Consider the following 22,267-nt stretch of genomic DNA (forward strand, 5'->3'; position numbering starts at 1 on the left):
TCCGCTGTTGACGTTTTCACTCTTTATCCTAAAGCAGAATATAGGCTGAAGTCTAGATTTTTGTTGTTTTCATTGGTTTCTAGAAAATTTGACGCTCTGCCCTCATCCCCATTTCGATTTTCTGGGCTGTGGTCAAACAAATTCCCTAACCCTCTGATAGTTTTAACATCCCGTTCGATTCGCTTTGTCAAAGGAAGTACAAGAACCTTAAATCACCTCTGAGAGCTTTGTTTGAATCCAGAGCAGCCAGGCGTCAGAGGTTGCACGTTGACGAGAGTGGGGAATAAACAGCTTGCCCATTTGCCAAGATGCGGAGGTTGGGGTGAGAACTACTGGGCCACTTGATTTTAGTTACAGCCACGCCCACTTCTCTGCACTACCTTTCGCACTGATTGAAGCCCAGATATTCCAGACTTCAGTTCTTAGAGCCTTGGGGGAAAGCAGGCAAGATGTATCTGAAATTCCCCGATATCTGCTATCAGAAGAGAGACTGAGGGGTGAGGGTAATGATGAGGCCAGCAGGAAGAAGAAAATGGAGCGACCTACCGGGAACAGAAGCCGAGGAGAGGCTCTGCCTTTTGTAGCCTAGTCCTTGAGGCTAGAATACGTTTTGGAGCCTCAATCCGGGGCGTAAAGAAAGGGCCATGTTTCTCCTCCACCGCGCGTCGCTGAAATCCAAATAGATCTGTCCAAAGGAGCTGTGGCAAAGATACCAGAAAATTGTTAATTTCCACCCGGGTAAAGGGGCTGTGAGGGTCACCCCCCCCCCAAAAAAAAATCTGTATAGCAACTCAGCTCGCACAAGCAACAACCATAATGTACAGAGAGCTGGTAAAGAAGAAAACTCAACCACAAATCCTAGGTCTCCTGTCCCAAGTCAGAGGCCCTGTGCACCTGAAACAAAGCAAGGACTGTTTTCCTGTCTACTTTCAGGATTTGATAGCTGGCTAATAAAGAGATAATGGCGTTTAATTACAAACAAAAAGCAAAACCAAAACACCTCGACTACTGACAAATACAAGTAACATTAAAACAACTCAGCAAAATAAGATTTATTGGTGGAGAAGTGGGGAATCCAGTCTCTGTGCATTTGTCCCAACCTGGCATACAGTTCTCCCATAATCCAGAGGAGAGGCTGCAGAGTCTCTGAAAAGCCAGCCAGCCAGCTCTCTAAAAGGTCTCCCACGGTAAAAAAAAATAACACACTCCACCTCCCACTCACCAAAGTCATATACAGGCAAAACAATGCCCTTGTGACCTGGAGTGTCATAAATGCAAATAATAGGGAAACGCAGCAAAAAGAAATGGGCGTATTAAAGAAGTTGAGAGTGAGGGGAGTGAAAGAAATGTGAGGTCAGTTTTATCACTACTACTCATCAGCGTCTTCCTAAACTTCTCTGGATTCAAGGTCTGCCTCCTGCTTTCCGGAGGAGCCAGTTTGTTCAGATTCTCCAAAATCCTAAACTTGCCTGTGCAGAAGGGCCAATCTCTGGAAGCTCCTCCTCATCTCCTGAGTACCAGAGAAGAAGGGGATGCAGGCTCAAGAGAGGTCATAAAGTCCCAACAAACCTGTGATTTGCAGTTTTCTCAGATTTCATCCTGTATTTAGGTATAGTGTTCGCCTCTGGTTTTCTTGCATCTAAAGAAATGTGTAACCTCAATGAAATACGGCTAGATGGGCAACAGGAAGAAACTGTCCTCAGGACTTTTCAGTAACATTCTCTGCAAGGTCTTTCCAGTTTCTATCTGCTGCCCGGGCCCAAAGTCACATGCTTTAGGGTTTGTTCCCATTTTCAGGTAACAAAATGTCCATTACCCAGTACTCATCATGAATTTATTGTCTCTCAGTCCCAAATTCACCCTTTTTGCCTGCCTTGTGAAAATGGATATGAATCCTTTAAATAGTTTTCTTTTGCCAATCGGCACCGAAGCTCTGCAGGTAGAGGATGGTGGAGAATCATTGCAGGAGGAAGGGGGTTTTGCAACCTGGTTCCCACGCACTACTTGAACTGCTGCTTCCCCAGGGCCTTGCTCCTACACCAGGCATGGCTTTCGCCTGCTTCAGGATCCAGCAGCAACCAGCAGCCACCAACTTCCCCTGGCCAGCGTCCCCCTTGAGTGTTTTGTAGTGGAGTGCTCTCAGTGAGAGACCTCTCCAAGAGCTTTCCAAGAAACGCAGGAAGATGGATCTCCAGCCAGTTCCAGAGGGCACATTTCAAGCAAGTTCTGCTGGCACAACCCGAGAGCAATTTCTCCGCTCTTCAGTGAGCCATGTCCGTGCCTTCCCCATCGAGGTCTGGATCTTAGCTGGGGGCGGGGGTGAAGGGTAGAGGGCTCTTCCTTCTGTGCTTTGGCTCAGCTGTAGGTGACGGGCACTTTCTAAGCTGTTTTCAGCCCTAAGGGTAGTGACTGCTTCTATATTTGCTATTCCTTTATTCGTCAGTCTTGTCTTTACTTTTTGACTAGCCAATTCCTTGTTTCTCCAACCCCTTCTTTAGGTAATAATTCTCTGTATTAAACTTTCCCTGTTCATTATAAGAGAAATACTTTCTGGAGATGTAATGTACAACATGACAACTGTAGTTAACAACACTGGATTGTATATTTTAAAGTTGCTGAGAGAAGATCTTAAAAGTTCTCATCACAAGGAAAAAACGTTGTAACTATGTGAGCTGATAGTTGTTAACTAAACTTATTATGATATCATTTTGCAATATATACATATGTCAAATCATTATGTTGTACACCTTAAACTTACACAATGTTATATGTCAAATATATCTCAATAAAACAGAAATATAGGGCTTCCCTGGTGGCGCAGTGGTTGAGAGTCCGCCTGCTGATGCAGGGGACACAGGTTCGTGCCCCGGTCCGGGAGGATCCCACATGCCGCGGAGCGGCTGGGCCCGTGAGCCATGGCCGCTGAGCCTGCGCGTCCGGAGCCTGTGCTCCGCAACGGGAGAGGCCACAACAGTGAGAGGCCCGCGTGGGGAGGATCCCACATGCCGCGGAGCGGCTGGGCCCGTGAGCCATGGCCGCTGAGCCTGCGCGTCCGGAGCCTGTGCTCCGCAACGGGAGAGGCCACAACAGTGAGAGGCCCGCGTACCACAAAACAAACAAACGGAAAAATAAACAAACAACTTTGCAGTTATTTGTTCCTCTCTCCTCATTGGACTAAGACTGATCCATACCTAACTGTTGCCACATAACAAATCATACTAAAACTTAAACGGCTTAATTTATCACCTGTCATTTGTTCGTTCTCACAGCTTTGTTGGTTTTCACAGAGTTTGGGCAGAGCACAATGAGGACGGCTTCTCTGCTCCGTGATTTCTGGAAACTCAAGTGGAAGACTCTAAGACCGGGGACAGGAAATCATCTGAAGGATGGGTTACTCAAATGTACGGCAGCTGCTGTGCCTCAGTTATTTTCCATGTGGTCCTTCCCTGCGGCTTAGTTTGAGCTTCCTCACAGTGTGGTGGCTGGGTTCTGGGGACAGATGTCTTGGGAGAAAACTACTGGAAGCTTCTATCACCTTTTATGATCTAGCTTTGGAAGTCATAGAGTATCTCTTCTATCGTAGTCACAGGCCTATCCAGATTCAAGGGGAGGGCACAGAGACCCCCCCCCCCCAACCTCTGGAAGGAAATGTGTCAAAATTGTATTCAAAGAAAAACACATGGCATGAGATGCTGCTGTATGGCCATCTTTGGAAAATCAATCTACTACATGTTTTTTATGGCTGAACTCTAACCACTTAGAAGCCTCTACCTCCTCAGATTTCATTTATCCAATGTCCCCTGGACTTGTAATGAAAATTTTGAGACATTAAAATTAATTAATATTAATATTAAACAGGTGCCTAGGAAACATACTACCCAGCAGTTCATGGAATATTGACTGTGCTGGGCCCTGCAAAAATCAGTCTATAAAGAAAATTGAATTATGGCATATTTCAGTTGCAATTTCATGTTTACATTATAGTTTGATAATATCCATTTTCAAGTATCCCAAATATTTTAAACTACTCAGACATTTTCATTTCTACAAAAAAATATATAAATAGACTTCAAGAGTGTATAGGAATATATCTATGCTTCAAGGTATAGGAAGCATTAGTGCAAAAATTCAACATATGTATATATTAAAATATAAACTGTCAATTTTGCATACTTTGTAATTGTACTGTTAGTATAGTGAAAAAATAGTCACAATAAAAAGAGTAAAATCTACAAACAATAAACTTATTTTTTTAAAAAAATATGTTTCCCATTTAGTTTTAGGGTAATAGATGAGGTAATTACAAATTAAAAAGTGATAGCTCTCAAATTTAAGTGTCCTATAGATTTAGACTTTACAGCCTAATTATAGAAACTTGGTGATACTCCTAGTGTCAGAATTTTAAATTTCTTCTCTCCTTTAATCCTAGAATAATCATTGCAACAAATATATTTCTTCTCTTTTTTTTCTCTTTTTGTTCCCCCCGCTTTGGCTATTTCATTTTCAGTCACTTAAACATATTTTTTCAGTCATAAAAGGTAAACATTATGTTTCAGAATAGCTGCGGTCACCCAAGATGGGTAATATTCACTGGAAAGCATCTGAGAGCTCTAGAGAGAAGAAAGGCAGGATTATTACTGTAGAGCACAAGCGACCCTGCAGGTCAGAAGACGGTGATGGGTGGAATGAATGATATAAGTATGGCTTCAGGAGATAAAATCACAGTTTGGATGGGTTGAGAACAAGGGGACTGATCCTCTCTTGTCCAGAGCAGTGGGGTTGACCATTTATTCACTTAAAGTTTCCACCGATCCTGGGGCAGCATCGAACTGGACCTGCTGGATAAAGGTTTGAATCACAAAGAACACAGTGACGTGGGGTCCAGATCACAGGGAGGAGATTTGTGTGAGGCGCGGGACCCTGGTCTAGCGGGCGGCGGAGCGGAAAGCAGGAGACTGGGCTGGGAGTACTGGGGAAGGGGGAGGGGCGAGGAGGGAGTGTCGCTCAGTACCCTGCCACCCCGTCTCCAAGGCAGAAAGAATTATTCAGGTCCTCACTAACGCTCGTACTCTCCTACCTCCCTGTTTCTCAGTCTGAACTCAGAACTAGTCCGACAAATTTTCAGAAGCTTTCTTCTGGGACGCAGCTAGGCGCTAACCCCTCAGAGTCTACAGTATAACACTTTTAAAGAAAACAACGTGTCAGGATGGCCGAGTGGTCTAAGGCGCCAGACTCAAGCGATTGCTTCTCACAGTTGGGGCTTCCGGTCTCTGAATGGAGGCGTGGATTCAAATCCCATTTCTGACACATTCTTACTTTTTTTTCACTTGCCACGTTCAGGTCAAAAGTTTCACCTTGGATAGCTCATAATAACTCAACCCTCAACACCGCAAATATTTCCCGCCCTGAAGGACACTCGAAAATGAGAATTCCCCAGTTTGAGAATCTTAGGATACTTTCAGAGCTATATGGAGGCAACCTCCAGCGCTACCTTCTGTGAGATCACTCTTCCCAGGAAAAAAATACCATAACAACTTGTGGTCTTTTCCTTAGTGGATCAACTGACCAGTCATCCACACTTGGATCTTGGATCTTGGATCTTGTGGGAAGAATTACTGAAACCTTCGCTGCTTTTCTGCATACAGAAAGGAATCTGTTTTAAAGTTCTAACAAAAAGTTTCCTTTGTCACTTTCTTATATCACCTCTAAAATCTAAGAGGGAAAGTCCCTCAAGATTATGACACTGCTGAAAATAGTTTTTGGTTATCAATAGCCAAAAAATGCTCACACTATTAAAATTAAGTAAATTGATAGCTCATTTTGAGATTTATTTTCAGAATGAATGATGTGATCTAGATGTCTTGTCTTTCATTTTATAAAGTAAAAAATGCCTTCTATGAAGTTCTACATAGGCTAAGTAAGATCTTGGTCTTAAAATTAAGATCTTAGACTTCTGCAGCTTTGACATTAAATGAGTTTTTCTTCCTGTATAGCTTTTAAATCACTACACAGCAATTTTTCTCCTAGAAATGTGTCTCAGTGAAATTGCAGCTCAGCTCCATGCTTGGCCTTACCTAGTGTAGCATTTTGCAGTACCAGATGGTTAGAGGCAACCTAGATGTCCATCAGGTGTACAGCAGTGGCCACCCATGAATTTCATACTATGTAGTAGCTGTACATAGAAGCAGATGTAAATGTAGCAAGACAATAGATTTTTCAAACTGCGTTGAGTAAAAGAAAAAATATCAGGATGAACAGTGCCAATGAAAATTAAAATCACACGAAGCAACAGCATTTTTTTGAGGGTAGTTTCTTTTCTAAAGAACATAAAAAAACTTTAGAGAGGATCTATATGTTGTGGGGAGAGGAAAGGGATGGATACAGGCCATGAAACAAAGTAGAACTGAGAATGACCTTTCATGGACCAATAACACAAATGAGCCCTGGACAACCAAGTGTGATTAACTTACCTTTTGAACCCAAAGCCTCTCTTTCCCTTCCACCATTAAACTCCACTTTTTTACACACTACAGATTCCTAAGCACGCACCACTCTTTTCTGCTCTGCATTTCCCCTGCAATCATGAAATTCCAAATTATTTTTCTCCATTCTCCATTTTCATCTTTTTCAACCATTGTTTTGAGTTGGGACTGTTTATTTTCCTGTTACTGGCTTTATTTTCTATTTCAAAGCATTCCTACTGTATTTAGGACTAGACAGAAACCTAAAAAGTATTGATAAAATAAAAATAATTTTACAATGTTTACTTCTCTTTATAAGGTACCCAACACCTGCTCAAGATGCTGAGTACTGAGGTCTGAGGATCCTTCTAGCCAGGAAATTGTTACAGAGCTTGATTTAAAAAAAAAAAAAAAAAAAAAAAAAACAACTTAGGAGACAATGTTCTGAGTACTTGCCACTTTCCCCAACGTGTCATATCTTATTTAACTTGGGAGATGGCAAAATAAGTTATTGTGATGCTGTTTTTAAATGCAAAAGGCAAAACCAGAAACTGTATATACTGTATACAGTTTATATACAGTATATACTGTATATAAACTGTACTGTGTATATATATGTACTGTATATATACTGTATATACTCGTTTGTATATCTTTCTCATTAATACAAAAATACAAAGGCTGCAAATTGATTTTAACAATTGTATGATTGTTTCCATTCTGTTTCTTTCAATTCCTCTCTATGGGGAAAAGCTGTGAATTTTCCAGTAATTTCCCCACTGGAAAAGTCTAGGACTTTGTGTGGGAGACCCTTAAGCTGAGCTACCACTAAAGAAAGTCTGGGTCCTTCTGGCTGGTGTGGTCATGCAGGAGACTGGCCTTTGATTTGTCAACAGCCAGGCAGACAGTATAACGTTTTCCTCCTGCCCACAGCAAGTGGGTCTCTCCGGAAAACGGAGATCTTCCTGGGTACTTTGTATTTTTGTTTTGTTTTGTTTGTTTTTGAGTCAAGTTCCTGGGTTTCGTTAAGATCAACAGGCTGACGTAGCAAGGCACGACCTTCTGCTGGAAATCCACTGCCGGCTTATCTCGGGAAGAGAGGGTCATCATCGGTGGCGCTAAGATTTTTTAAATGTGCCCAATTGGCTGTGGGAAAACTCCAGGTTCTCTAGTTGGGAATCTTCATTTGTCAAAAGCTTGACTGGAGGTTCCAGAGATGCTGGTGGAGGGGTGTCTTTAGAGGCAGAAAGGGCCAAACTACGGAATAAGCGAGGATGATGCTCAAGTGCCGGGGGAACCAAGGCGGAAGGGCAAGAGTGAGATTTTTAAAAGGCTGAAAGGTGAGTGTGCCTGCCGAGAACAAAACCGAACCCTGTCAGAAGTGGGATTCGAACCCACGCCTCCATGTGGAGACCAGAAGCCTCAAGAAAGGGAAGACACAAGCTTGAGTCTGGCGCCTTAGACCACTCAGCCATTCTGACACGACGGAAACGCGTCCTCAGCGGTAACATTTCCGTCCATGATTGAAGACTGTTCCATCCAGGAAGGAGAGGAACCAGTCGCTTTTAGAAATTACAGGAGCTCGTAAGAGGAGGAATAGTAGTACTGAAGCTGTGCTCGTGGTGTCTGCTTATATAGCATATGGGCTAGTTTCAAACAAGGTAAAAAAAAAATAAAAAAAAAAAAAAAAAAAGAAATTACAGGAGCAAACCAAGCACTATCTACAAAACCGAGAGACAGGAAAGGAAGAGTTTTACGGCGAAGACGTGCACTGGGCGACAGAACTGACACTGCTCTGAAAACCGGGAGCCCACATCACCTACTTTGAGTGTCTTTTTCCCACTCCACCCCTGCTGACCACGGTTACAAGACCGACCTTAAAGAGTAGGGGGCTTGGGTATAGATTTTATCGGCCCATGTTGCAACTACCGTCTTTCAGGAGCTTTCCCCAATGCTCAGAGTATCTTAAGTTTTTATTAGTGGAGACTGGGCCTGTGAGTGGGACTTAAAGAGTCCCTGTACAGTAAGTAGTATTTCCAGCATCTTAACAGTTCCTGCAGGGGTCCACTCCCTTCTCATCTCTCCTCTTCTCTCCTCCCTTTCCTTCCGTTGCCATTTTTCTCTCCCTCTAACTTATCTTCCCTTGTCCATTCTTTCCACCTGCGTGAAAGAAGGGATGTGAAGTGGTTTATTATAGGACACATAATAAGAGAAATATAGAGCATGGAGGGCTAAACTTAGGTCTTGGTCTTGGTTTAAAATCTCTACTGAGTTTTAAAAAATGTTTTTGTTGTTGTTAAAATCCCTCCTGCTTTAGTTAAAGAGAGAGAGGTTCATCCAATGTTTTCTTTCCATTCTGTCCCATAGTAGTCTTCAATTAGTCTCCCAAATTAATAGCCTTCAGAAACTTTTCATTTCCTACAGAAAACAACCCAAACACATATGTATGAACTGGCAAAACAGCTATTGAAAGATCCAGTTTTGTGTGTACAGTGATCAGGGGTGAGTTGTTTTCTTTTGCATCGTTTTTGGTCTTCATGCAGAGAACCTAAAATACAGTTTTAAAGGCAATGCAGGAAGAGTAGAAAGCATGAGGATATTGAATCAGATGCATATGTTTGAATTCAAGCTTCATCACTTACAAAACTGTGATGTGTGATACTTTATATTATTGAGACCATCTGTGAACACTTCCTTCATCTGTAAATTTAGAGGGAAATCCCTACCTCAAGATTCTTGAGGGATTAAAAAGAATTTATGTAGGTACTTTCCCTAGCAAGCCATGTGACAAGGAGCAGTCACTGAAGAGACCATTCACCTTCGAGGTTCTATTTACAACCTCTGTCATTTATACAGTTTTGCGACAACCCAAATTCTCCGCTCCATTGCCTTTTCTGAACTATGGTGTCCTACCTTCCAAACACTTAGCAAATGTGCTCTGGGTTCTCCTTTTCTGCCAATTAATAATCTTTCAAACGTAACAGCTCCCCCTTCCCCTTGGTCATGTGCTCTGTCATTCAGCCCTCGACATCCCAGTCAGAAGTTCTCTCTCACTCTTTTGAACCCCCCAAACATATTGGTGCTATCATTCAATGAAAAGCTGAAAACTTGACTTTCAAACAAATATAATATGAACACAGTGTCAAAGATTTCATATGTCTCACTAATTAATGAGTAAGCTGTTAAAACTGCTTCAAAGGAAAATATGAAGAACAGACAACACACAATCTGAAAGGCTGACATAAATGTGCTAACAGATGCAAAATTGGTTAATATTCTGCCCGGCAATAAAACTTAAGATAAGACTTATTTCTTCTATTGGGTAAAATTGTATCTCAACTGAGCAAAATCCTTTGCATTGATGTAAACAAGACCCATTTGCATTATTATCAATTTTCTGTGAGTTAATTTTTCCCACCATAGAGTTCCAGAATAGCCTAGTAAATAGAAAGTCAGTCAGAGATGCACACCCCTATAAAATCAGATAATTCCTACGTGGTCTGCTAGACTAATGCCCAGTACTTCACTAACGTAAGAACCCAGTAAATTCTGTTGTTCATTTAAAAATCTTTGACACATTTTCCTGATACATATGACAATTTATATAAGTCATCTAACAGTAAGCTAATTAGGAGAGTGTTAGTGGAAATGGAGACATGTTTGATCAGGTCCCTGAGTTCTGACTCTTGTCTTAGTTTACCTATTTGTAAAACTGAGGGGGTATATATTTAATTACAGTGCTGTAGTCAGGTGGAACATTTTAAAATCCTTTATACTTTCCTTAGTTTACATGCTTTCTAATGGACTCTTGTGTTTCCAAGATGAATAAAAACAAATGTATTATCCTGCTTTTGTTTCCAATCTTTCTTCTATCCCTCCCCACTTGATTATTTAAAATATCAGGTGTATGTAGTATGTAGAAGGGAATTCAAAATCAGCAGGGTCTCCAGAAGGCAAGTGAATTTTGTTTCACAAGCCCAATACAATGTGCAGCTCAATCGAAATGGTCAAAATCTGGCAAACCAGAGAAATAAAGACTCCACATTAGCGATTCCACAGTTTGATTAACTCCATATTAATCCCTTCTGGGAACTTTTTGAAGCTTTCACTTGTAAGGATGTCTTTTAGGGGAAAGAGCAATAAAAATACATTTTCCACAAACTGTATGTGTGCACTTGAAAGAGGTTGTTTTAACAGCTCCTGAACAGAGACTGGGACAGCTTAGGCCATAAAGAAGATAGTCTGCGATGGCAGTTATTTGCACAAAGTCATGGAATTTTCTCATAAGCTAGAAATCAATGGAATACAGACTTCTGCAACTGAGTTCCACTTACTCAAAATAAGTTAGATGGCTTGAAAAGAGAACAGTTTCTGAAATAAACATATAATGTGGAATTAATATCTGCAAGTCTAAGTTATATTACTTGGAATCGTAGCCTTTATTTTTTTTTAAGTTTTGTAGGTCAGTGTTTCTCTCATTTTAATGAGCTTACAAATCACCTTGGGATCTGGTTAAATGCAGATTCTTATTCAGTACATTTAACATATGAAAGAATCACCTGGAGCAATTGTTAAAGCACAGGTGCCTGGGCTCCACCCCCAGAGATACAGTCAACCCTCCCATATCCCTAGGTTCTGAAATCCTTGAATTCAAACAGTGGTTGAAAAATATTAGGAAAAAAGTTCCAGAAAGTTCCAGAAAGCAAATTTTGAATTTTCCATGCACCGGCAGCTATTTACATAGCATTTACATTGTATTAGGTATTATAAGTAATCAAGAGATGATTTAAAGTGTACAGGAGGATGAGTGTAGGTTATATGCAAATAAAGTCATCCCTCAGTATCCTTGGGGGATTGGTTCCAGGACCCCTAAGGATACCAAAATCCGAGGATGCTTACGTTCCTTATATAAAATGGCACGATATTTGCATATACACACCCTTCCATATATTAATACTTCATCTCTAGATTGCTCATAATACCTAATACAATGTAAAGGTGTGTAAATAGTTGTAAATACAATGTAAATGCTGTGTAAATAGTTACCAGCACTTGGCAAATTTCAATTTTGCTTTTTGGAACTTTCTGAAATTTTTTTTCAAATATTTTCGATCAGAATTTGGTGGAATTTGCAAATGTGAATGCAGGGATATGGAGAGCTGACTGTACTATGCAGAAACAATTTCCCTTCTCTCCTAGGTTTTTTGGTTGGTCTAGTAACTAAAGTGACACAGGAAAGGTTAACAGGAGAAAAGCTGATTTAATTTCATACTTACAGGAGCCCCAAAGATATGAGGCTCAGGGGCAAATTGGCAAATTGAGGCTTATGCCATCCTGAGCTCAGGAATGGGATAGGACCCTGAGGCTTCAAAGGGGAGGTGTGTAGTTCACAGGAGGATAAGAAGAGGAGAAGTTTGGTAATTAGAAATTTGCCCTGCCATGCAGATAGGTCTTTCAGACAGAAAAGTTACATCTGGTAATAGTTTTTTGTTGTTGTTTTTGTTGTTTTATTTGTTTGTTTGTTTTTTCTGGTACAGGCTCCCTATCAAAACTCTTTTGGGTAGTTATGGGAGAGGTAAAACAAAATTTTTTTCCTGAGTCAGCTGGGTCTTGATCGCCTTCAGCTCAAAATAATTCACATGCCAAAGAGGCATATTTTGGGGTGGCATATTCTGCTTCCCTTCAACATCTAACTTCAGAGAGATTACATTTTTTCTCTTTTAATAGACATGGTGTTAACTTTTCATGCTGAGAAGACTACCCATCATGTGATATCTTAACTCCAGAATCTACAGACTAAATATAAACAATCACTGGCTGATTCTCCAGTCAAGGAGCAACTTCTAATCCTGTTTTCTCTATTTCTTATTTGGAACTTTAAATCTCCTTTTTCATGCTTATTTACTAGTCTTTCATATTTTTCTTCCATTAATCTCTGTTTTATTGACTCAGGAATATTCACTTATATTTTTTCTACTTTTTCTTTCTTCATTTGTATCTAATTTTTTATTTATCCCCATCCCTTGAGTGTTGAATGATGTGCGATTTTTTTTATTAGTTATCTATTTTATACATATTAGTGTATATATGTCAATCCCAATCTCCCAGTTTATCCCACCACCACCCCTCCCCCAAAGTGCAATATTTTAAATGAAAAGTTCTTGATTTTAATATAGTCACAGTTATCATCTTTGTCTTTATAGTTGGATTTTCCCCTTTTAATTAAAAGTTCTTTTCTACCTTTAGTTCCTAAAGATATTCTTCATTGGTATCCTTTAAGTGTTTTTACTTTGTCTCCTCCCTGGAAACACTTCAAGGTCAATTCAGTACAATTCAATCCAGATGACCACATTAAAAAAAATCTGCTGGGCTTCCCTGGTGGCGCAGTGATTGAGAGTCCTTCTGCCAATGGAGGAGACACGGGTTTGTGCCACATGCCGCGGAGCGGCTGGGCCCGTGAGCCAAGGTCGCTGAGCCTGCGCGTCCGGAGCCTGTGCTCCGCAACGGGAGAGGCCCGCATACCGCAAAAAAAAAAAAAAAAAAAAAAATCTCCTGAGGGAGTACTACAGGGGAGTGGTTAAGCAGCATTAAGCAGTGGGATTTCAAAATGAAGGTTTGAAACCATGTACAAGCCCCTCTGCTCTTGTCCTTTGAAGTTAAAGGCTTTCTGCTTTAGCATCCCAGGCCTCCTCTGAGTCTCAAAATGTTGACTCAAGAGTTAACAATTAGGAATTGTGAAGACATAGAAACAAAGAATAGCTGTTGGTCCAGGAAGCTAGTAACAATTTAGACTATAAACCAGCCATATAGCAGAGTCACTGAACTCCCAGCTTCCTGAAAGATAGACGTCAAGGTCGGACACACATTACTAACTTTCTACAGGAAGCAGACACCCACCAGATGAAAACTGCTGACCACAAGCATGGAGACCCCAGACTGACTGAAACCAGAAGATGTGTGGTGCTCAAAATTTCACCAACCCATCTGAGAATTGTGCACAAGCTCATCACACACCCTGGAGCCCCTCCCTCACACTGCCTTTAAAAGCCTGTGCCTTTAAAAACCATGTTAAGATGGTTTTTTTTTTTTTTTTTTTTTTTTTTTTGTGGTATGCGGGCCTCTCACTGCTGTGGCCTCTCCCGTTGCGGAGCACAGGCTCCGGACGCGCAGGCCCAGCGGCCATGGCTCAAGGGCCCAGCCGCTCCGCGGCACGTGGGATCCTCCCGGACCAGGGCACGAACCCGTGACCCCTGCATCGGCAGGCGGATTCCCAACCACTGCGCCCAGGGAAGCCCCAAGATGGTTTTTTAAGGGCACTTGTCCACCATCTTCTTGGTTAGCTAGATTTCTCTTTTTTCTTCTTTGCTGTTGTTGTTTAGCTTTCTCAAATAAAGTCACTCTCCTTGCCTCAACACCTCGTCACTCAATTTATTGGCGTGTCCTGTGGGGAGTAGCTGATCCTGCATTCTTCCCATGAAGACATCAGGCTCCCTCTTTGAGAATTCAGGCCTGACTTTTCAAAGGTGATAGTAAGATAGTAAAGAAGCTGGGGAGGGGGGGAGGTTTGCAGGAAAGAGAACCAGACACTATGGAAATTTGGGGAGCAGGACCAGCTACATAATTTACAGGACCCAGTAAAAAATGAAAATAAGGGACCTTTGTTCAAAAAGCAGGAAGAGGGCTTCCCTGGTGGCACAGTGGTTAAGAATCCGCCCGGGAATGCACGAAACACGGGTTGGATCCCTTGTCTGGGACGATCCCACATGCCACGGAGCAACTAAGCCCCTGTGCCACAGCTACTGAGCCTGCGCTCTAGAGCCAGTGAGCCACAACTACTGAGCCCACGTGCCACAACTGCTGAAGCCCGCGTGCCTAAAGCCCGTGCTCCACAGCAAGAGAAGCCACCCCAATGAGAAGCCTGGGCACCGCAACGAAGATTGGCCCCCACTCACCCGCCACAACTAGAGAAAACCTGCGCACAGCAACAGAGACCCAGTGCAGCCAAAAATAAATAAATAAATAAATTCATATTTTTTTAAAAAGCAGGAAGAAAATGCTGTTAAAATTATGAAAATATACCCATATGAGTCTGGGTTAAGGGCTCACGCCCACCAAGACTCCCACCCAACTTAGCCTGGCACTGTCAAGCTGCCAGCTTGGGGCAGGGACAACAGGCACTGTGCCACACCCAAGAAGCATCAGGGTTATGCTGCTTAACCACCTCTTCCCTAGACCTCCCAGGGGCTTACTGCTGAGGCAAGTGTGAGAGGGCAGCGGGGCGGGGGGGGGGAGGATAGCAGGGCAGGTTGCCAACTGAAGGGAACATTGGCCGCTGAAAACTCATCTCTGGGTGGCGGGACGTGTGGGAACCAAGCCTTCAATGAAAACCCCACAACTGCACATGTTCCATGTCCTATTGGACCTCACAAAACGTGTGTAAAGTAAAACTATTATGAATTTCAAGAGAGCAATTGCAGAGCATTAAACCCCAAGAGCAAGACCCTTCCGAGTGTGGGTTTGGGGGCAGTGAGCTGTGTGACTGCATAGGTCTCAGGCCCATGAATCTGGCCCACTTAGGGAGCATAAATCATATTCAGAATCTTGTGCGAGAGATACTGTCTTGGTCCCTCTGGTGATGAAATATCATCTGCAACTCCTCTAGCTGCTCCAACCTGTAGCTGAACTGTGACTGCAATATGGGCCTTTCAAATAAGAACTTTAAGCAGATGAATAGAAATTGAAAGATAAATTTGAAGCTAAAGATGAGGCAGTAAAGAATGAACAATAGAAATGAAATATGTGTAGTATATGCCCTAGAATCCAAAGTTACATAAATGCCCACAAAAAGGGTGTCACCCTGTAGGACTCAGGTTACTTTGCTGGAATAAGAACATTTGCATTGAGCTTTTGAAGAGATTTACAGAAGGCCACTAATAATGCCAAGGCCTGGACCCCAACCGTACCTCATCGAATTTCCAAACCTTCCTTCCAAGGTTTTCCTAGGAGAGCACTCAGGACTAAAAGTTACTGGCTTACAAGACCACGGGCCAATGATTCTCTTTTTGAAGGTGGTAGTTTTATTCTGTTAATGTAGCTGGGGAGGTTACTGGGAATGAAAATATCTGAGGAAGTGATGATTCCATGGCTTCTATCTTAGGAGGTTAAGAAAAAGTCTGTGGCTTCTGTAGCAGATAAAATGAAAAAAAGTAGAATCGGATCCCTGCAGAATTCAGAGGGGAATTGAGAAGGAAAGAACAGCTCAGAAAAGGAATCAATCAATCATCTCCTGAGGTAGATTTATGCAGCAAAAATCACCCTTCTGGATTTTGAATATTGGTGGCTAGGTTCATCTCAAGAAACTCGAGTTCTCTCTGCCCTTGGAAAATGATCATTTCTGGTTCCTAAGGAGATTGGAGTAGTGATAACCTGTCTTTGTAAAAATCCACTTAAAAATTTCACCTCCTCAGTAGCACCTTCGATGTCCAACACTTATATTAAAAATATATTAGAGCAATCCAAATCATACAAAAGAATGTGGCATATAACCATGAAAATAAAAAGGGAGAAGTCTGGTTTTGAATAAGCAGGCAGCAGTTGGCCGTGGACTGAGATGTGAACAAAGAATCCAGCTAGGGTAGATCACCTTGGGCTTCACGTCTCCCTCAGCTCTGCGAGTGACAATTCTCGGAAGTATTTGCTTTTTCTTCTCTTCCGCCACGTCTTCAGTTTCTCCAGGGGCGCGATCGTACAGTGCCCCTGCCCTGTCCTCGGCCTTGCCATTGAGGGGGAAGAGCCAAGGCGTCGCAACTTCAGAGTCCGGGAGTGAGCTGTGGGAGGCGCGGGGGAATAAAGTCTGAGTTCTAAATTCATCCCTAGAAATTGGTGTAGGAGACCCTAACAGGTTGAATACCAAGTTCCTGAGAAAGGGTTTCAGAGCTTCGGTTTTTGAGGAAATTGCAAAAGTGCAGAAGCCTTAGAGATTTGCTCGTAGGCAGCAATCTTGAGAAGGAAATGTGGGGCCGACTCAGAATGGAAGAAGGAAGTTAGTGGGAAAGGGGGAGAGGGAAAAATCAACAGGCTTGAGCGTCTGTCAATCTATACACTAATTGATAAGGCACAAGGAAAAGCCAGAAAACAGAAAGCAGAGTGGCGCAGCGGAAGCGTGCTGGGCCCATAACCCAGAGGTCGATGGATCGAAACCATCCTCTGCTAGGTTATCTTCCCTTTTTCCATTGGACCAACCAGAACACGTTATTCTCTTCCTCAAACTCCAAGATTCCCACAACACCAGGCAGAGGCAGCTAAATTCAACACTCATGACAGTGACACTACTAACTTACTTTTATTGTTTTCTTTTGGATCTTAATGAAAATTGACCTCTATCAAAAATGTGTCTTTATCAATGTTTATAAAGCTCGCAACATGTTGGGAAACAATGCAACATCTTAATTATCGTCTGTGTGCAGTGACTCTGTCACTGCATTTTTGCCTATGCGAAGTGTTAACAAGACTTGAAACGGAGCAGGACCCTGCGGTCTTCCCCGCCCCTCCCCATGCCCCCCGCCTACCTTTTATCTGTAGAAAAACTAGCCAAAGAATAAGTATAATCAGAGAAGTGGGAAAATGCAGACGCAAAGGAAAGCAGTCAAAGAAGACAAAATAATAATAGTTTAGTCATTAAGCAAAGTCAATGCCCTTTAGTTCCTCCTCAAGGGCTATAGGTAATATTCTGAGCCACATCCTGTGAGCTTGTAGATAGTATCTTGTAGATACTGAAATCCCCACCAGGTGGAAGAAGTTAACTACCTGATGACCAGACTGTAGCCACGACCTGCAACAATTCTGAGAACTGACCTCAAAGAAATGGGAAAAAATCGGCCTTGGAACTAAAGATTGGCTGTACTCAAAAAACAATCAAGATGACACTGATCAGACCAACCACGACCAATTTCAACATGACTGTCAGAGCTAACAGTGCTATTTCTGAATGTAGCTCCCTCCTGCCGCCTACCCACCCCTGAAACCTCCCTTTAAAAGCTCTTGACCACTGATTGTCAGTGAGGGGGGGGAGTCGGCCTTTGGACAGGAGTCCGCCCTCTCCCCTGGTTGCTGGCCTCCGAAATAAAGCAAACTTTCTCTTTCACCAACCTTGCCTCTCAAGTATTAGAGCAGCGGGCAGCCGGACCCACTTTCGGTAACAGTCTCATGAACAAATGAAGACCTGCCGTGACAGAGGCAGCAAATGCTGTTCCACCTGACTGGTCCTTCCTGTCTTTAAAGAGAGTGGAGTTCAAGATAAAATGTGGAGTTGAAAAGTAAAGGACAGGGACACATGTGGACTCCCCGCACTGGCAAGAGGGAGGTTGGAGAGACGAAAGGAAGAGTAGAGGGGAAAGGAGACTGGGGAGAGGGTGAGGAAAAGGAGTGTGAAGGAAAGGTGCGGAAAGGTGGGCGTGCTGAAAAAGTGAGATGTACGAAAATTTTGAAGAAGTGGGTTTTTCAGGGAGCTCTTTTCCTGGACGGAAGCACCACTTCGAAGTGGGCGTTAGGTTGTTTCTTGCTCTGGCGTTAAAATTCCAGGAGACCCCAATTCTGAAAGAAAACACTGGAGGAAACAAAGGGAAATAAACCTCCTCCTTGTGACATAACCATCATTCTTTACCCAATTTTTTATTTTCCTGAAGTTCTTCCCACCTACTGAAGTCATTGCTGGTGAAGGAGCCTGCGCCCCTGCTCTAAAGCCGCCTCTGGTGAGTGGGTGCGGCCTCAAAGGGCTCTGTCTACAATCATTAACTGCAGGAATATTCCCTCCCCAACGGATCCCACCCTACTCTCAGCACGACTTTCCCCCTGCAATAAGTGCTACACAATAATTGTCTGTGCAACGAAGAAATAGTTTGGGGGTTAAATGGAATCTTCAATACAATCAAGCCAGTTGCAGCATCGGGTCGGGGGTACGCGATCAATGCCCCTGGCAGACCCAAGTGATTTCCAAAATCGTGAGCATCACTAGCACACCTCGGGGTTCTTGGTCATTTTATGTAATGAATGAGTGAGCAATATACGAGGCCTGGATAGCTCAGCCGGTAGAGCATCAGACTTTTAATCTGAGGGTCCAGGGTTCAAGTCCCTGTTCAGGCGGAAAAGACTTCTTTTCCATTTCATTTAAATTTAGGTAAAAGAGCCCGTATAGGAATGCTTCTGAAAGTGGGGAAACCTTAACAGCCAAATCAGGCAAAGGCACTGACCTAAAATAGTTTATCTTCGCCAAATCAGGCAAAGGTTTATCTTCGCCAAATCAGGCAAAGGCACTGACCTAAAATAGTTTATCTTCTAGTGTTTCATTAATTTTCCTTTCCCAAATATTCACAGAAACACTTCCCCAAGTTTCTAAGAGGAATCGAAAAAGGGCATCATATAAAAATAATAAACCAGTAATAGATTTATTGAGAAGTAAGCCATTTTAAAGTTCCCTTAAAATGATTCATTAATCTGGGAGTGGAGGGGAGCAATTTGGATAGACCCGACTAGATGTGATGGTATTAGGAGGTGGGATCTTTGAGAGGTGATTAGGTCATGAGTTAAACCCTCCTAAATAGAAATAGTGCCCTCTCAAAGGAGACCCCAGAGAGCTCTCTCTCCCTTCTGCCATGTGAGGCAACAGTGAGAAGACAGCGGTCCATGAACCAGGAAGCTCTCACCAGAAAATCAAAGAACATGAACCATGAAGATCTGCCTTTTAGGCATTTGGTGCCTGTCTTTCTTTAGAGAATCTCTTTTATTTCTTTAGTCTGAACGATAATAACATAAGATTGTATACTCTTCCTCCCCACCTCCATTTCCTCTCCTCACAACCAGTTTTAATCAGTACTTTTACAGCTATTAACGCATACTTTGGTGCAGTTAACTATGTTTATGCATATAACACTTCATCCTTCATTCTTAATTTTAGTGGGTTAAATAGTGTCAGCTGGAATTTGTGTCTTTCTAGAACCTCTGAATGTGACCTTACTTGGAAATAAGTTTTTGCAGGTGTAATTAGTTAAATTAAGATGAGGTCATACTGGGTTACGGTGGGACCTAAATTGAATGACTGGTATCCTTATAAGAAAGGTCACAGACGCAGAGAGAAAGAAGAAAGTCATAAGAGGACGGAGGCAAAGATTGGAATGATACAGCTACAGCCAAAAAAAGTCAAGGATTTCTGGGACCCACCAGAAGCTAAGAAAAGGCAAGGAAGGAGTTCTTCAGAGAACCTTCAGAAAGAGCATGGCCCTGCCAACATCTTAATTTTGGACTCCTAGTATTGTTTTTCTCTCTGTGTAGCACATTCATTTTAGATATCCAAGTTGTCTCTAATTCTCTGCTGCCTGGAATTGCTACAATGACTATCCTCTGCAAAGCCACCTATGGAACTGAGCTGGAATTTTACTGAGGACTATTCCTAACAGTGGAATTTCTAATACCAAGAGGCTACACAAAAATAAACATGCATTTAATGCCAACCCTGAAAAATCTAAGACCTAGATTTTAAGACTAAGCCCTTACCTTTATTCCACATAGGAATTCACACATCTATATATGATCTTATCATGACAAAGTGAAACAGAGGAAATACATCTAAATCACACTGGTGTGAGAAAAAGTCCCAGGGGAAGGTGACCCTTGAGGTAAATCTAAAATAAGGAAAAAGCTTGAGGTGAAGAAGAAAGGAAGTTATTTGGAGCAGAGGGAGATTTTTGTTTGTTTGTTTGCTAGCTTTAAAGTTTAATGCCTTCCTTACTATTAACGAACATTTCTTTGCTATTAGTGATAAAACTATAGCAATGTTGCAATCTTTTGTGGGGCCGTTTTCAGATATAGATAAGTGGGAAATTCCTTTTTATAGATTCTTATAACAGATTCTTATTGTAAAGATTGGTGAAACTCCCAGGAATTCACGGCCCAGAAACAGTTCAGGACACAAAGCGTGAATGTGTCTTCAGTTGAGACTCTTTGGAATCAACGGTTACGTCTTCCTCGTTAGTGCAGTGGTGACTATCCCTTCATGTCATAAAGGAGGCCGGGGTTTGATCTCCCGGCAGAGAGGAGATATTCCCAGTCTTTAGAGGCGATATTCCCAGTCTTTAACTGCACAGAAAGGGAATCTTGCTGCTTTGTTTCTCTCTTTTTGTGGTTTTGTTTTATGTCGAATTCCTGCGTGTTGTTTTATCAATGCATCCACCAAGCAAGCAAAGGCCTACAGATGGAAATCCACGCCCGCCTTCTCTCTGGAAGAAGTTACCCTCAGCGCGGTAACTGTTCAAAATGTGCCCATTGGGGTCTGGAAATATTCCAGGATCTTGCAGTGGGAATTTTCATTTGTTGACAGAGGTGATGGAGATGTTGCTTGTGCAGGAACCGCCCTTGGAAAGCTCTCAATGGTCCCCAAATTTTGATGCACATTAGATTAACCTGGGTGCTTTAAAAATGTCTGGGGGTGAGAGCCAGGCTTCAGCAGGTTTAAAAAATCCCTACCTAGGTGATTTCAATATGCCTCATAGTTTGGGAGCCACTGGCCATTTCTCTGTCATTAGTTACTCTGACAATGTTACTAAAATATTCAATTTTTATTGTATTTAATATAAAATTTAAACTATTTGTAAAGCATTATAAAAAATAAACCCACTAGTGATCTAACATAGACGATATTGTTACTACCCATTATGTAGCAACAACAGAAGTAACTGTGTTTCTCCTCCAAATCATGTAGTCACCACAGAGTGTCAGAGTGTGCAGTGGGGATAGTATATTTCAATTCATGTAAAAATATGGACATTTGAGCTGACACCTTCCATAGCTCTAATTTGCTAAAGTAGTTTAATTTTTATATGTAAAAATGAAAACCTATTGTGTTGGTTTTTTAAAAAAAGCCTGATAATGTTGGCATTATTAGGTGCTAGCTAACATAAGTTATACAGTACACCTAAACATGTACAGTCTGCTGGTTTCTTTTATACTTGGATGTTTTGAAATTTGGACATATACAACCTGTAAAAATTGCTGAACTTGTAGTTTAAAATTTCAAAGTCTGGTGATTCTTGATGTTTATACAATTACATTTACTAATATACTTAACTGCAGAATTCTTATTTGGAAATAATTTCAAACTTACAAGAGGTTGCAAAAATAAAAATACTAGAGGGAACACCCTTTACCGAGATTCACCTTTTCTTAACATTTTACCCCATTTGTTTTCATTATTTTCTCTACGTATATCGTATTTTTCTGAGTCATTTAAAGTACATTACATAAACCTTCCCCCTTTTCTCCAAAATACGTCAATGTCCATTGCCTAAAAAAAAAAAAAAAAAAAAAAAAAGCACAGGAACCAGCGCCTGAACAGGGACTTGAACCCTGGACCCTCAGATTAAAAGTCTGATGCTCTGCCAACTGAGCTACCCAGGCCCTTATCAAGGGCCTAATTCGTGCTATAAATAACCAAATTCCATTAGCAATTTCAATGCCCAGGAAGAGCTGGAGTAATCCATGGCTTCAGAAAACCAGGGTCTTCCAAAAGTGTGGCTCGACCACTTGAGTCATTTACTCACCAAGCAGACCATTTAACCTCTGCACTGTACGTTCAAGCACACTTTTTAATTGCTGGTAGAATGAAGATTATTCCTAGAGTCAATTATTGCCGAAGGGGATTCGCAGATCTGGGCGGAAGGACCCTCGGAGACCGTATTTACTTCTCAGATATGTTTGAAGAGAAGATGCACAGGCCCCCTCACCAACCTGTGGGGGAACCCGGAGGAGATGACCAT

At 42.0% G+C, this 22,267-nt stretch overlaps 4 non-coding genes across 4 annotated transcripts; 2 read left to right on the top strand and 2 right to left on the bottom strand.

Annotated features, from left to right (window-relative positions):
• Positions 1-7,834: 7,834 nt before the first annotated feature.
• TRNAL-CAA (transfer RNA leucine (anticodon CAA)) lies at positions 7,835-7,942 on the bottom strand. The gene is made up of 2 exons: positions 7,905-7,942; positions 7,835-7,880 (listed from the first exon to the last, which is right to left on the bottom strand). It is a non-coding gene; the product is annotated as a tRNA-Leu (tRNA).
• Positions 7,943-16,601: 8,659 nt separating this feature from the next.
• TRNAM-CAU (transfer RNA methionine (anticodon CAU)) lies at positions 16,602-16,673 on the top strand. The gene has a single exon. It is a non-coding gene; the product is annotated as a tRNA-Met (tRNA).
• A 1,856-nt stretch (positions 16,674-18,529) lies between these two features.
• TRNAK-UUU (transfer RNA lysine (anticodon UUU)) lies at positions 18,530-18,602 on the top strand. Its single transcript has one exon. It is a non-coding gene; the product is annotated as a tRNA-Lys (tRNA).
• Positions 18,603-21,835: 3,233 nt separating this feature from the next.
• Positions 21,836-21,908, bottom strand: TRNAK-UUU (transfer RNA lysine (anticodon UUU)). Its single transcript has one exon. It is a non-coding gene; the product is annotated as a tRNA-Lys (tRNA).
• Positions 21,909-22,267: the final 359 nt, after the last annotated feature.

Source organism: Kogia breviceps, chromosome 10, assembly GCF_026419965.1.
Source record: "Kogia breviceps isolate mKogBre1 chromosome 10, mKogBre1 haplotype 1, whole genome shotgun sequence".
Classification (NCBI taxonomy): Eukaryota; Metazoa; Chordata; class Mammalia; order Artiodactyla; family Physeteridae; genus Kogia; species Kogia breviceps.